Source organism: Chaetodon auriga, chromosome 3 (genome assembly GCF_051107435.1).
Source record: "Chaetodon auriga isolate fChaAug3 chromosome 3, fChaAug3.hap1, whole genome shotgun sequence".
Lineage (NCBI taxonomy): Eukaryota > Metazoa > Chordata > Actinopteri > Chaetodontiformes > Chaetodontidae > Chaetodon > Chaetodon auriga.
In genome coordinates, this window is record NC_135076.1 from 24,594,766 (window position 1) to 24,607,194 (window position 12,429).

A 12,429-nucleotide genomic window follows, 5' to 3' on the forward strand; every position below is an offset into this window, starting at 1 on the left:
AAACCACATGCCGGCTGAATCTCCAGTATTGTTCCCAACTCAAACCAGCTGGCCGCTCTTGGCTTATCCATCAAAATAAACATTTTCTCGATGGCCACGAGCTACGCTTGCCTGTTAGTCATTAAAAGAGCTTTCGTACACCCTGCAGCCTCGCACTCACTCCATCACAGCACACAGCAACACACGTAGACGCATGTAGATGTAAAAAATTAAACAAAAGCGCACATGCAGAAGGTGCATTAACACTATTCTGTCATATGCACCGGTGCATGTTTTTGCTGGAATAATTAAGGTATCTAGAGAGGACATATGTTTTCGGCACGCTTGTTTGTTTGTTCCACGATGGCCTTGCCTCTTTTATAGCTGTTCAACCTGAGTTTACTGGCTCAAGGTCAGAGCATTCTGAAACAATTACTCCAATCCCTTGAAGATGAATCACACATTTGTTTTGCTCTTTGCTGCCTTCATTGCTGCCATTAAGGTTTTCATCAATTTACAAACCACAGTGAGCACTTCAAAGACTTTCGGCAGCTGAAAATGTCTGTGCCGAGGGTCTGCGTTCAGTCTGAATGCCAAGTAACCTGTTGGCAGTGAAGTTGGAGCTTAAAAACTCAATCACTGAGCTGTCCGGATGGCTTCTGATCTCCACGGACAGATAAAGAGGAGGAAGGGAACTACGAATTATGGAAGCTACTCTCATGTCTCGATGCGTTTCTTTTAATCATTTCATTGTTTTAACAGCAAGCACTTGCTAACACATATACTGTTTGACAGAAGGTCACAGCAGAAGCTGAACCTCACAAAAGTGGGCCTACATATGTGCTCCAAATGGTTTGATGAACGTACACTGCGTCCAAATTCACTCACTCAGTCACTTCCCGTAAGTCAGCAGGGACTTTATGTAGAATACTATACTGTGCAGCTGTCAGATGTTGCTTTTTATGTTGCATTGTGTGATAATTTTGGTACATTATACTCAATAATTATCCTAACTATAATTGAAATTGTATGAAAAATGTAAAAACCTTCAATATACTGTATAGAATTAACTATATAGCGAATAATGGCTGATTTAAGATGCAGCCATAATTACTTTGAGGGGCAGCAATGAAACAGCCTTGAAATCCTAATTCTTTTCGTTCATGTCTTTACGTGTTGCTGCACGAAACAGGATGTTTGGGTTGGACTAAATGATCTGAGGAACTCGATTTTCGCTTTTGAATTTTAACGAGACTTGAGAATCTAAGCCATTTGAACTGCAACCACAGTATTCTGAGAAATGGAAACAAGGGTTTTGCAAATACCTAAACATACAACTCTGACCTATCCTGCTGCTAATTCTAGTTAGCTTGAAGCTGCATTAATAGAGTCTTCTGGCTACTTGGCAGCAGCAGAACAATCTTAAAACCCAACGCTCGCATATTATCACCATGAATGGTTTGCTTATACACACAGTCAGTTGATATGGAATATCAAGCGTTTAGTTGGAGTTGTGTCTCTGGTGACTTGATAAATATAGGTCCAAAATTCATGCTCTTTCTTTAGCTCTGATTTGGTCTCCAGCGATTCCTGAGGGAAATATCTGGCTCTTGCTGTTTGGTGCTGGGTTAGTAGTGTTCGGTGGATTTATCAGAAGGTTTTTACTGAAAACAGCTGTCTGCTGTGCCTGAAGATGAAGCTGATGAGAATGGACCCCAAAACAAAACAATGAGGTAGAAGAGGCGAAAAGGTTCTGTAGAGCTGAGGGCAACTGCAGAGTCCAATGATAACTCTCTGTGGGTTTGTCTTTATGAGTGACCCATTTCACATTACACAGAGCCATTTGATGTATTCTCGGTATATTGTTTAGTGTAGCTTTAAGGCCAGACAAAGACCAGCAGGCCTTATGTGGGATGGACCAAATCACATTTTATTGAACCGGGCGTTTTATACTTAGAACCTCGATTCCAAAAAAGTTGGGACATTGTTTTAGACAAATAAAACAGAATGTGAATGCTAATGCTTTTTGACATATACTCAACTGAAAACAGTACAAAGACAATATGCTGAATGACCTCATCAACTTAGCTTCAGCTAAGCATCAGCTTATTTTGAATTTGATTGCAGCAATACATTAAGTTGGGACAGGAGCAGCAAAAGACTGGGAAAGTTGTGGAACAACACCATATGCACTGTATTACTAATAAAGGGCTCCAAAGGGCCACAACAGTGTGGCTGAGTAAAGACAGTCCGATGGAGCCTGTGCATATCGCCTGCAGCTTTATCTCACAGACATGTATGCAGTTAACACAGTTAACCACAGTCAACTGCAAAACATAATACATACACACACATATCTGACAGCACTAAGAAGAGAAACACGATACACACACACATTCTGTGGTTTGCAGATGCTCAGGGAGGAGAAGGTCCTGACAGTAAACCGAAGCTCTGACACTCTCAGACATCTGGCTTCCACAGATAAACTTAAACAACCTCAGTCATGAATACACAGCAGGCATGGCAGAAGGCAGAGGTGCTATGAAAGAAGAGGAAGATGGGAATGAGACTGCAAAGCAAAAGATGACACAGGTGGGCGAAGAGGAAATAGGAAAGGGTAGTAGAAACGATGGGAAAATAAAAAAAAATAGTATAATACAGTATAGAGAATACTTAAAGGCTACACAGGAGGAAAGGGGAGTAAAACACACAAAGAGGAAGCAGAGAGGAAGGGGGTGACTCTTTTCCTCATGCAGCAGAGGAGAGGTTTGTGTTTCTTTGTGAGTCTTTTGCCACTGTCTATTGTCCTACTGTCCATATGTTTCCTACCATCGAGCAGCTATCTGTCGGACAGAGTTACACTGTCACGAGACCGGGATTAACCTCTGCCAACAGACAAGGGCACACCGGCTGGACGGTTTGTGTGGCCTTGTGCAGCCGCCGCGCAGTATCCTTCCTCTTCATACACAACCGCACATTAACGCTCTGTCCGATTCTGTTCCAGCGTTTCGGAGATGAAGATGGATTGAAAAGTGTCCGGTGTGTGTTTCTGTGCGTTTGGTGCCGAGGGCAGGGCCAGCTCTGTTTGCCCACTGAGCTGCTGCATATCCCCCAGCAGGCTTTGCTGCGTCCAGTGCCAAGAAAAACAGCCCAGGCTTTAGACCTGGAGAGGCCATATCCTGCTGCCTCATAGGACTACATGTATATGTGTGCGAGTGTTTGTGAGTGCGTGGGGAAGCGTATGGATGAGCATGTAGATGCACGTTTGACCGTGTGCTCGTGCACCTTTATGCACACGTGTGGTGGGGAGATCGATGAAAAACAGTCTGCGTGCATGTGTGAACAACAGTGTCAGATGCTGTCATGTGTTTACGTGAGGCCGCTGGCTGTGTTGCATGTGTGATTTGAGGAGTACAGTTTATCCGAGGTTCTGGCCAGGTCAACTCTCTCCTCCCTTTTAACCCAAACCAGTCCAGCAGCGATGACCTCATCGTGCTGCTCTGTGTCGGACAGGATGCTCACTGCACCGCCCGACCTAGAAGTAGTGAATAGCGTCTAAGTGAGTTGGATTTTCACAGATAAATTGCTGCACAGTAGTCACACGCACACCGTAAACATCCTGCTGTATGAATGTGCTTCTCTGGGTACGAAAGTCAACCCTGGTGTAACCCCAAAAGGAATAACACAGCGGCTGCTGTTTAGGCCTGCCTATAGAAGGAGCTGCTCGTTACATAACCGTCAACAGAGACAGGCCTGTGTATGAGAGGAAATACTGTATGTTGTATACAGCAGTCGTTGTATCAATGGGCTGTGTTTGATCGCAATTTCAGGAATGCAGCATGTCATGATTGTATCTGAGCCCTGTTGGTTCCAGCTATGGATTCTTTCCTTGAAGGCTTAAATTGTGTCATTCACGCTATTGGAAGATGAAATCCATTTATCCTCCATAACAGATTGGTTTTATTCTGCCAGAGACCCTTAACACTCATCAGTAAGCAAAATTTGCCAACTACAGGCAATTTGCTCCATCTTATTATTGTAATGTGTGTAGATGATTGAAGTCCTGATGCTCCTAATCCCTCCCAGACATGGTCCAGCAGAAAGGATTAAAAAACACACACAGCAGAGTAATACACAGCCTATCGAAGTTTATGTAGCAAAGAAAAATGTGAGCATATGCTGTCAATCATCTCATCAGTCAGGACTGTCACATGCGTCACTCAGGCCTTACTGGACGTCGATCATAAAGCATCTGAGATTAAAACATGCTTTTGTGTGATTCTGTGATTTCATTAAACATTTTCCAGCTTTGGAAGTGCGTGCAAATGTTGAATATCCTGTGCCTTCAGGGATACTGAGAGGGAAAGAAAAGGACAGAGACTCTCCATTGATACTCAACACAAACTGCTGACTGTTCTCTCTCTGTGGGACAAAACTGTCTCCCATTCTCATGTTGCTTTCCTGTTGTTAAAATAAAAGACTTGACAGTTTAACTCAGGATGCAGAGTTCACTTGCAGGTCTCTTGTGTTGCTGCATCTCTCCAGTCATCCTTCTATTCCTTCCCACTGAAAACCTGTCCAGAAAAGTGAGCTAGCAGGTACCAGCCTTTCAAAATCAATCAAAGATTGGTCCATTTTCTCTGCAGCAGATACATTCCTTTATCAGTGGGAGTTTTTCTCAATGGTAAAATCATTTCTGTAAATGAACTCAGGGATCTCTGGGATGCTGTGTTGTGAGTTTTTCTGCAAGTAGTGGGAATGTTTCCTGCAAGCTTCCTGCTGAACTTCAAAGGTAACTTTGTGGTTAAAGAAATATGTTCAGTAAAAACGACAGCTGGAGAAGTCGACCTGTGCTCGCTGCTCTCTCTGCCTCCCTCTGTGTGGCAGAGACCACTGCAACCTTCTCATTCATCTTTATTTATCGTCAGCTGCCAGGCTGGAACCTGAAATGTGCTTTGGTGATTGCAGATGTGTAATCAAAACTAGCAAACACTGTTAAAGTCATTTGGTACGTTGACTTAAGTTTTCTGCACTCAAAAAAAAAGATGGAAGTTGTTGCTGGAGTACAATTGAAAGTAATTCTTTTACATATTGGGGGGGGAAAAAGTTGTAAGAAATAACAATCAGTACTGCTGTCAGTAAAATATGAAAGTCTAGCCAGCAGCTAGCTTAGCTTAGCATAAAGACCGGAAATCATTTTTGAACCATGGAGCGGTTAAAAACATATTTCACATGAAAAAAAAAAATAATAATAATAATTTGAGTTTTGAGATTTTTATCATTTCCTACCCCCAGTAAAAATCTTGCCACCACTTCCCCCTAAATTCCACCTGATTGCTGCCATTCTAGACAAATCCATGCAATCTGACCACGTTCCCACCACGTTTCAGTATAATATTGCCTGTGAAATGTGGTGAAGCCCCAAAATTGCACACGTTTACACTCATTTGATGAAGACCTCTAGTGGCTGCAGTAAATGTGACAGGAGCAAAGGTCAGATGTTAATAGAGTGACAAAATGGATCAGCAAAATATTGTACTTGCTCTCTTTCTAACGAGAGTCAACGCAGTGTTTTTTAAAGCATGACCGCGATCTTCCCTAACCTTAACCACGTGTTTATTGCTGGAACCATGACAACCTAACCCTAACAAACTAGTCTTTCCACCCAAACCATGATAATTTCCTAAATTTAACCAAACCACAACCATTGTATCGTCGCATCATGAAACAGTGATTATGGCAGAAGGCACAGACAAATGATGTCACCATGCTGATACGAGATCAGATCAGAAAACACCTCCGCGTGTCCTTCTGGAGGGCAACAAATGACGTGTTTTGTCATTTAATTTGGAGGACTTGTTGGAGAACAAGTTTGAAGAAAATGGAAATGGAAAAAGTAATGGAGAAAATAAGGCGTTGTACTTACTAAATACTGCACCAGCAAGGTGGTGCTGTAATCATGAGGTCAGCATGTGTACAGAATGTGTGCATCATAACTGTAATCAGATGCTTCCCTACATAATGACGTCCTGGAATTTCAAAAACACAATGCAATGTGGTGACAGACGGGCCCTTAGCAAACCAATGCCATCCTACCTACACACCCACACACACGAAATCACAGTCAGATGCGAACACACACACACACACACACACACACACACACACACACACACACACACCACCTTACCTTCTACACCACATACTGAGGCAGTTAAATCTAATGGCCCTATTCTTATGTCGCATTAATGAGGAAAGCAAACTGTTAGCCTCCCTCCAGAGAGCTGGTGTGTAGCTGGCCTCAGGTTCTGAGTGATAAAACACTTGTCAGCGAGGGAGTCAGGATGATCTCATATGTTGCTCTGTAGTCTTTCTCCAGGTCAGCACACACACACTGACACACACGCACAGTTCAGGGGCTTAGCAATTGTCTTGGACTCGGCGGAGAGGTCCCAGTGGAGGTGTCGCTGTGAGTGATGTGGAAAGATTTGTTGGTGATATAGTTTGCCAAAGTGTGCTAATCGCAAAGAAACACTGCCTTGTAATGTAAACACACCTGTGTCCTGTAATGATGCCATCTCGGCTCCTCCTCCTCACCCTCTACATTCACCTCCCTGCATCCCTTCTTTCACCCTATGATTTACTTCAGTTTTGGTCTAATGAACTGTTCCTTTGCCTCCATTGTTTCTCTATTCTTGCCCATTTTCAGAAGGACTTTTTTTCAAAGTACCATACACACACACACACACACACACACACACACACACACACACACACACATCGACACCTGTTTTATAGATACGTGATTTTCACGGAAGCCGCTGCTGTGAGAAGAAAAGATGATGAACACTTTCAGATGCAGAGCTGAGAGTGTGAATCATGAAAGATATATCTGTTGTAAGTAGGAGGGTTTAGGTGTGTGTGTGTGTGTGTGTGTGTGTGTGTGTGTGGATAAGCCCCACTGTCAAGCAAAGCTCACATCTGCTCTTCATTTACTGTGCGCTCATCTCCCATGTATCCATCCATCCGCTGGGCACACATAAATACACACTGCTGCTCCTCCACAGTGGCCTCAGTAACATAATCCCGTCATGTAGGCGACTGATAAATGTAAAATGAAGAGACCCTGCAAACACAGGATAAGGCGCTGTGCCATGGGCCTGCCTGAGGTCATGGGGACGGCTGGATGGAAACCCCTGGATGAGGTTGGAATGAGGTTAGGGCATTGTGGACCGGACACTGGACCCAGCTGGAGGTCAAAGGTTACTGGGTCAGTGTGTCAGGACGGTCATGTGTGTGTGTTTTTCTGTCTGATGTATTGTGCAAGTTAGGTGTTGGGCAAGCTGCTTAAAAAGTGATCAATTGCTTCTTATTTATGACTCAAAGAAAAACAAATACTTCCTGTTGGTCTGCCCAGCTCCCTCAAAGGCGCTTTAAAACAACTCCAAAGCCTCCACAACAACACAATGAAACAATGGACCTCACGCAAGAACAGCTCATACGAACAGATTCTTTCTCGTGTGGCACGTTCAAGTGATTTACGAGAACAGGAACGACACAGGCAGCCTCATTTGGTGATTTTTTGGGGGTCACTGATTATGCTGATGATGAAATCCCCCAAGTTCAAACCTCCTCATGAAGAGGTGCCTTTCATCAGGCTGAGACAAGCGATTTAGGACTAGTTTGTCCAGTTAAATAAGTCTGGTGAATCTGACTTGGAACACTCGTATGATACTGCAATACAGCATCATCTAGGAAGGTGCTAACAAGGTGGTGGCCAATGACATCCATACGATCACACATTCCTGGTAGATTACCCACAAGAAAAAATATTATACTTATAATATTCTTTTTGAAGAGTGTACTTCTTCAGCACACCTTGTGCTGTTTCTGTTACCTTCGAGTATTTAAGTGCACTCAAGTAGTCCTTGAGTACCACTTGAGTAATGTTAAGTTTACCTGAAGTGTAAATAGTTGCTAAATTGTCACATTTTTACAAATTTTAAGTGTACTGAAGTGCACCAGTGAAAATCAGGATTTATGAGCATTCAAAACATACTTGCAGTACAATTGTATTATATCACCAATGTGTTGGAAGTACACTTAAATATGCTTAAAATGTTAAAGTACTTTAATTAAGCATGCTAATAGTGTATTACAAAGGACTTGAGAATAAGTATACTTTTCATAAGTACTCCTTATTACTTTTAAAAGTAATTAATTTAGTATACTTTTCAAAAGTACATTTAAGTACAATTTATAAAACACCTTATAAAGTATTTAATGACATATATTTAGAAATACACTTTTTAAAAGCGTATATCAAACATACTTTAAATTAAGCACAAAAACTAAACATGTTCTTGTAATGATTTTTCTATATGTAAGTTATATTTCACACTATTATTATTATTACTACTTTTTGACCTGAGTTCATTGTAACATGAACAGTGTATTTCTACTACCACCTTGCAATCATTATGACAAAAATGAAAATGATGGTTATCGTCGGTGCTTTCCCTGTTTGCAGGTCTGGAGGCAGTTTGGCCGGATCTGACTGCATGATTTAAAAACAGGGCTTGTTTTTGACCTGTGTGTATGCTCCAAAGTGCGTGTGGCCCCATGTGATTCAATATAAACAAACTTATCATTAGCACTACAATATCTTGAAAAATCTCTCTGCCCTAATGACAGCCGTCCGAACGAGCCAAGCGGTGATGGACTGCTGCGGTGCCGTCATTAGCTCTTACACAAGACCTGATGAATTGAAGAGACCTGGATTGATCCCTCAGCCCTGCTGAGTAGAGTTAAATTACCTTTGTAATAATACACAGACAAAAAAAATCACACACGTGTGCGCCCGGAGAGGGACTAGGCCTAAAACAATAGGAGTTACATAACCTAATAAACAGAGAAATGTGAAATGGTGCTTTCTTTATGAGGTCACACTGACATGAACTAATCCACTCTGCCTGATCTGCGTAACCTGAAACATCCCTCAGTAATCGGGGAATTGAAGAGGCCCGGCGAGACTTTTCTATGTAAGACGCAGAGCAGGCCTGCAGCTAAAATATGTTTTAATCAATCAAGAAACCTTTTAACGAATAAAATACAGCAAAACCAAGACACGAGGAGCGCCGGCTCTTAGTGCCACATCCACAGTCATGATTAGTCTGTGACATTGGCAGGTAATCCACATGGGTGTGTTCTGTCATGTGTCATTATAATTGCCTATTCATGTTGTAATGGGAATGCCAACTGAGGACATTGTTGCCCACTCCAGCAGGAAGCCCTCGCTTGCCAACAGTTAAGTCACCAGGGAGGGGACGGGGTCTACGTACAGTACTGTAATATTTCCACGAACCAGCTCTGCACTCCCTCCGCAAGAGATCTCTTATCAGCTGATGATGGAAAAGAATAAGTAATACTGTAAATGCACGCTGAGGCTTGGCCAAATGAGCAGTGTCAATCAAAAGGGCCGAAGCCTAAAATAACTGCTGCGAGATCCACTGTGCGTGTTTCTGTTCAGCACCGGCCATCCTCTCCCCGTGTCTGCCTCACGCTTGACCTATGATAACGATCCATCTATGCCTCACCTCCGACCCCGCAAAACTAAACCAGGTGTGTGCAGTGTGAGCGCAGAGGAGGGGGGCTCGAATGTGTTTGTACGCATGGAGGACCCCTGCCTACGCTGAGTGACAGATCTGAACTTTTCCTGGTACCACCGGGCTGATGAAGGGGTGCAAAGGAGAGGAGGGGAGTCTCTCTTCTGGGTTTCTCCTCTCTTTTCCATCCACCCAGCAGGACCACATGCCTGTCCATGTGTTTACCATCCAGACCATGACTGTAGAGTGAGAAGAGGATGATACGTGAGCAGCACGGAGCATATGTACCTGCCAACATTTAGGTTTCAGACAATATTTAGGTTTTTTTAGGTGGGATGCTATCCTGCTTTGACGTTTTGATAACGGCTAACGTTAGCAGGCCCGTCTGCCTGTACAGGGATCAGCTGTACCCTTGAGTTTGTTGTGGGTTGCCAGGTTGGGCTGACTGGTGGCTTGAAATTTGATGTACAAGAGTGTGCAGATTGTGTGCGTTGACTGGATTTCATAGACAATCTGGCAGGAGTGTCCAGGGAGAAACAACAAAATGGGAGAATGCCGGGAGATGACCTTGAAATACAGAGAAGCCAGGGAAAGTGTTTTGGCAGGTCAGGCGTTGAGGAAATTACAGCAGCACAGACAGAAGGGACAGAGTTATGACTGCAAACAGCGTCCATTGGGTCCTATCCTGGTGGCTCTGGAACAGGGACAAGCAGAGGCCAGGTGGCCTGCCCAGGGGGTCACTGCCGGGGGTCAGGTGGTCTCACCCCCATCAGACATGCAGGGCAACAGGTAAACAACCTGCTGACAGGAAATCCTGTCTGTCAAACACCAGCAAGACAGTGACGTCAGACTCCTGACCCCAGAGTCAGCAGCGTCCCCCCTCCACCCAACCACCCCATCACAGAGGACTGATGTGTCTACACACACACACATATACACACAGAGATTTCCATTTCCTCTGATGTTTTGGCCGTTTATCATGTTTAAGGGTTAGTTCACCCAAATGACAAAAAACAGGTTTTTTCACTTTCCTCTTGTGGTGGACTGTGGCTTTCTGAAGGGCAGGGGTGAAAAAAATAAAAAGGGAACCAGCGCACAGGAAGTCATGATGCATTAGTGATGAAACTGTTTCAAGCTCTGGTTAAAATTGTTTTATTATGTGACTTAGATTACAGTATAACTGCTAGACAAAGGAAGCTATTAACTATTTACCATTAACCATTTAGGGGCACTTAGAGGCTCACTAATGTTCTTGCATGTAGGGCAGCCTGGAAAGGCATCCTCGAGGGCACGCCGTTGCATTTTGAGCCACCTTAGAGTGCACTGCATTTTTTCCAAATGTAGTTTTTCATTGTCTCTGGCAGCACAAAAGAAATACAACAGACAATACCTCAAAACCTGGGTTCATAATACTGAAGCTACTTGTAAATCTATACACCAGGAGGATGATTTGGGAGGACTAACACAACAAAATTACTCAAATTCCAGACAAAAAAACGCAAACATACCCCAAGATGACACATAAACACTTCACTGTATATTGAATCCAGTAGAGCCCTGCAATACACTTCCAACTTCTGCACAGTCCATTTACAAGCAAACACTCCCCTACCAGGCCTCTTCTCTTATCCCTCGACGTCCACCAGAGTCACTGACCTGGTAAATCCTCCCTCTCATAGCTGAGGCCATAATACAGACAACACAGCTCCCAGACATTTCATAAAAGTACAAGACCAGGGCAGCAGCTGGACTGCTGTACACTCGAAATATTGAAAGATTACTCTTCAGTCAGTCTTATTTCTAGATGTTTTTGTGTGTGGCACAAGTGAAGACAGAAAGCTTCTTGCAGAAGGAGTCTACTGGTTGTGTTTCCCCCCTTAAGCAGCACAATGACTAGCAGAACCTGGCAAACGTTATAAAAGAGTGAGAAAAAGTCGTTAACGCATGTTTCTGTTGTTAAGTCATTAGTCAGTCTTTTGTTGGCCAAGAATGATCAAAGCCCAGGGGCCCTGTGTATTTATGAGAGAAGGGGGGTATGGTAGCCAGTTGTGAGTTTTATGTGTACTTGTGTTTACGTGCAAATATGCTGTGCGTTTTTTTGTGTATATCTGGGTTCAGGCCCAATGTTATCACATGCTGTGGATGGACGGACTCGACTCAGTGCTCCCACAGGATGCTGTTTTTTCCAAAGGTTTGTGTTAGAGCTGCAGCACTGATGTCCTCTGATCCACAGCCAGGCACACAAACAAGTGTGTGTGTGAGGTGTGTGACAGTGCATGTACATGTGCGTGTGTGTGTGTGTGTGTGTGTGTGTGTGTGTGCAGAGGCTCCTGCTTTTGAAATGTGTTTAGTTTGGACTGAGGGGTGAAGCAGCAGCTTGCCAGGGAATGAAACAGTCGTATCTGGCTTGAAGAGGCCTAGTGGGGGTCTGAAGTAACTGATCTGAGTTCAGTGGGTGGTACTAAATGGTTTGATCAAGGGGTCAGTTTGCTGGTCGGGCCTCCTCGGGGCTCCAACCGTGAGATTCTGAATTCTAGTCGAATGCCAAGTGCAGCACAGCCTCAGCGACGTGTCAAATTGTCTTTCTGAACAGATCTTCAAACAGCAAACACACTCGCTTCCTCTTCTAACACGTCCCCTTCATCTCCTCCTAACCCCCCGGGGAGTCTCAAGCAGGCCTGAGACTCCTGCTCGTCCACCTCACAAAGGCCTTTATTCCTGCTTTCACTTCCCTTCATCTTCGGTTTCCTTCTCCTCTTCCTCTCCTACTGTCTCCGTCCCTCCTCCGTCCTCTCATCTCCCACTTCTGAGCATGTGGAAATCTCATTCTGTATTCTGTGTGATG

The 12,429-nt window shown here is 43.8% G+C and overlaps 1 protein-coding gene across 1 annotated transcript in view; it reads right to left on the reverse strand.

Annotated features, from left to right (window-relative positions):
- Positions 1 to 12,100: 12,100 nt before the first annotated feature.
- The window catches only part of rpp21 (ribonuclease P subunit p21), a 92,744-nt gene continuing 92,415 nt past the window's right edge, over positions 12,101 to 12,429 (reverse strand). Inside the window, exon 6 of the transcript XR_013077001.1 lies at positions 12,101 to 12,110. The gene's annotated coding sequence lies outside the window, so the exon portion shown is untranslated. The remainder of the gene's footprint in view (positions 12,111 to 12,429) is intronic.